Source organism: Lagopus leucura, unplaced genomic scaffold (genome assembly GCF_019238085.1).
Source record: "Lagopus leucura isolate 7727_CA_CO unplaced genomic scaffold, USGS_WTPT01 Super-Scaffold_100001, whole genome shotgun sequence".
NCBI classification, from domain to species: domain Eukaryota; kingdom Metazoa; phylum Chordata; class Aves; order Galliformes; family Phasianidae; genus Lagopus; species Lagopus leucura.
The window spans coordinates 66,942,091-66,945,984 of record NW_024962262.1 but is presented as its reverse complement, the minus strand read 5'-3'; positions in this window follow the sequence as shown (position 1 = coordinate 66,945,984).

Sequence of the window (3,894 nt, the reverse complement as noted above, 5' to 3'; positions counted from 1 at the left end):
AAAAAAAAAAAAAAAAAAAAAAAAAAAAAAAAACAACAAAAAAAACCCGCGGGGCCGGCCGGCACCCACCGCGCTCCGGAGCCGCCCTCCGCTGTCAGCGCTCCGCTGTCAGCCCGCAGCCACCGCCCGCAGCGCTGCTCCCATCCCCGGCGCCGTATTTATAGCGCCGCTCCTCGCGGCGCGGCGGGCGGCGCCGACCGACTGACTGGCCGGCCGGCCGGCTGACTGACGGGCGGGCGGCGGGGACACGCGGGCCCCGCGTGCCGCCTGCGTTCTCCCCGCCCGCCCATTGGCTGCCGGCCGCGCGCGCAGCGTGACGCCCGCGCCGCCCGCCCAGCCCGCTCCGCGTGCCCCTCTCGCTGCCGCGCCTCCCCCCTCCGGCTCCCTCGCCGCGTGCGGGCCGCGAGCGGAGGAGGGGCGCCGCGCTCCCCTCTCACTCTTTGTCTGCCGGCCAGAAGGCCGCCACAGCCGCCCGCCGGCGGCGGCGCCGGGGCGGCCGGCATCACCCCACAGCCTCACCTCCGAACCTAGCCAATCGGCGCCCCCGCTCCGCCGCCCCCCGCCCAATCGGCGAGCGGGGGGGCCGCGGCCAATCGAAAGCAAGAATCTGGAAAAAAGAGTCTTTCCCCCCCCACCTTCCGTGCAGCTTGCGCTCCGGCTGGCGCGTCCTTGGTAACAGCCTCCGCGGGTCACGTGGGGCGGAGCAGCACGGGGAGGGAGGAGCGCGTTGCCGTGGTAACGGGTCTGCCGCGCGGGGCGGGGGGGAGCGGTGAGGGGGTGGCGCGGGCGGCTCGCTGCGCGACCTCGGGGCAGCGCGAGCAGGGCCTGGGGAGCTGCGCCGTAGCTCCCCGCTCCCTGTGTGCTGCCTCACATCTCACGGTGTGTGGCAATCGGTAGGGTTCGGTTCAAATTCGCCATGTTCTGCTCAGCTCTGATAACGCAGAGCGACCGGAGCAGTGCAGCAGCATAGAATCGCTCAGGTTGGAAAAGACCTTAAAGATCATCAAGTCCAACCACAACCTGACCATACTGCCCGAACTCTAACAACCCTCTGCTAAATCATGTCCCTGAGCACCACATCCAAACGGTTTTTAAACACAGCCAGGATGGTGACTCAACCACCTCTCTGGGGATCCTATTCCAGTGCTTAAACGCCCTTTCTGTAAAGAAGTTTTTCCTGATATCCAACCTAAACTTAGCCTGGAGCAACTTGAGGCCATTTCCCCTTGTCCTGTCACCAGTGAGAAGAGACCAACCCCGCTCTCACTGCAATCACCTTCCAGGTATTTGAATAGAGCAATAAGGTCTCCCCTCAGCCTCTTTTTCCCCAGACTAAACAGCCCCAGTTCCTTCAGTCTCTCTTCATAGGCCATATTCTCCAAGCCCTTCACAAACCTTTTGCCCTTATTCAGACCTGCTTCAGCACCTTCATGTCCTTTCTGTACTGAGATGCTGAACACAGTACTTGAGGTGAGGCCTCACCAATGCTGAGAACAGAGGCAGGATGACTTTCCTAGTCCTGCTCACCACACCATTCCTGACACAAGCCAGGATGCCATCGGCCTTCTTGGCCTCCTGGGCACACTGCTGGCTCACATTCAGCCAATTGTCCATCAGTACCCCAAGGTCCCTTTCCATCAGGCAGCTTTCCAGCCACTCCTCCCCAAGCCTATAGGGTTACCTGGGGTTGTTGTGGCCAAAATGCGGGACCTGACAATTGGCCCCACCTTCCCCTCCCCTCCAATACAAAATGACATTCACATTTGTGGCTTTATATGCAAGCAACACTCACTTCACATATCCCCTTATTTAGTGCCTTTTGACCATGCATTACCCGGAATGAGGATCAGCTGGAAGTGCCTTATCTCATGCCCTGAGCAATGAGGAAACTTGCGTGCTCCCTGTGCCCTAGTACAAGGCTAAGGGGCTAACAGCATCGTGCACGTGGCTGTTAGCAAGATCCCTTGCTGGCACGGTGTCCCCAGTGGTGCCAAGGAGAGCTGGGGGTGCTCAGGTCTTACAGAGCAGGGCTGCCTCCCTGACAGTCACAGGGACCTTAGAGCTGCTGCTGTTTCTGAGCAGTGCTGCCAGCGCCCAGCAGTTCTCCAGAAGAGGCTGGCAGCTCTGGTGGTACTGTTTCAAATGGACAACAAAGTGCCTTTGTCAGCAGCGGGCACACTGCAGTCTGGCAGTGGCTGCATTTTGGCACCCGGGAAGCTGTTCTGCTGCATGGTGTTTGCAGAATCAGACGAGGTCGTGTGTGGGTGAGAAGCGATAAAAAACGTGCAAATGTTTAGTGTTACATTCTGAAGGCTGGGAGTGCCATTTGGGTCGGCCTTGTAAGAGCAGTATTTCTTGGGAATTTCACTTCCTCTTGCAATTTGTTGTAGATCTTACAAGGCAATTATAGCTGAGTGTAGGACACGGCAAGTGCTTCCATTCTGTTCCTAAATGGTATACATTGCCCAAACTCATGAAATGCTTCCATCATTTCGGGTGGCAGGACAGATGCATGCATCTAGCACTTCCTTCCCACCCTTTCCCTTTCCCAAACTCCGAACTGGGGAAACCCGTCATCTCTCATCTGGATGGAATGTATGTAAATTTATCATTTTAATTGATGTCTCTCCACGAGCTTTGTATAATCAGCACTTGTAGCTTAACATGCTAATGAACAGGGTGAGTAAAAATCTAATACGTTAAAGGAATGCAGACCAATTTGTCTGAGTCCTGCTGAGATCTGTGGCATGACTTTTGCAAAGATTTACTTCCATCTGATTTTGCCCTCGTTTCTTTTGGTCCTCTGTGAGAGGAACGATCCTCCCGCACTGATAGAAGCCTCTGGGAAGGAGCAAAGAGGGGTCAGGAAGAGGACGCTTGGAGAACAGAGCAGAGCTCATAAATCCCGTTTCCCTTGGGCAGACACACAGCTCTGCATGAGACAGAGCAAGGGTTCTGCTGTGCTGCATCCCCACGGCTCGGAGCAGCATCTTGCCTGTGAGGTGCAGAGCAGCAGCGGGCTGCAGCTGGAGCCTTGCTGCAAGGAGGAGCATGGAGCCGGGCTGCTGGGAAGACCCCCAGAGCCATCCAGCTCTGCACCCGGCACTCGGCAACCTGCCAAGCCCTGGCTTCCTCAGCAGCATGCCTGGAAATCATCACAAGTTTGGCTTCAAGCTGTTAACTGGGGGCCGGAGTCCCTCCCAAGTGGTGCTCAGCTACCACCAGCAGGTCAAAGCAGCCTGAAATCCGCCAGAAAGGAGGTGACGCGATAAATGTTCCCGTTGCGTGTTCACACTGCTCTTGTGCTACCTCCCTCTCTCCCACCTTCTGCCAGTCTCATCTATTCCCACCGTAAGCCCGTCAGAGTAGACACGGTGATGTGCGGTGCCCGGGACAATGGTGATCCCTTTCATATGGCTCCTTAGCACTCCCATAATAAGCCTGATAAATAAAACATGGGTTGCAGACACGGATTTACTGGAGAGGGCTAAGTGGGCTGTAGCTCCCTCATTAGTCTCTCCCGGTGCAGCATGCATGCTCCTCATTAGGTGGCACAGTAGCAGTTGTGCCTAGTCATCTGCCATGCAGCCACAGCCGCGCCAAGGATGCACCAGGGATCCGAGGGATTTTTTCCTCCTCTGCTAGTAATAGGAAGTTACAAGGAAAAAAAAAGACCTTCAGTGTGAAGAGGATGAAGGGGGTCAGACTGCAATACCGAATCTTATTTTCTGTCCCTTGCTTCTCAGGAAACAAACGCAGAGAAATCCACCTGGCAGTGTTGGTATCAAAGTGGTGTGAGTAGAACTGAGACTTTGGACTGCACGAACTCTGATTTTAAATAGCTTTGTTTCCCTTCAGTCTTAAATGTCGCTTGTAAACTCGTCTGCTCTATAA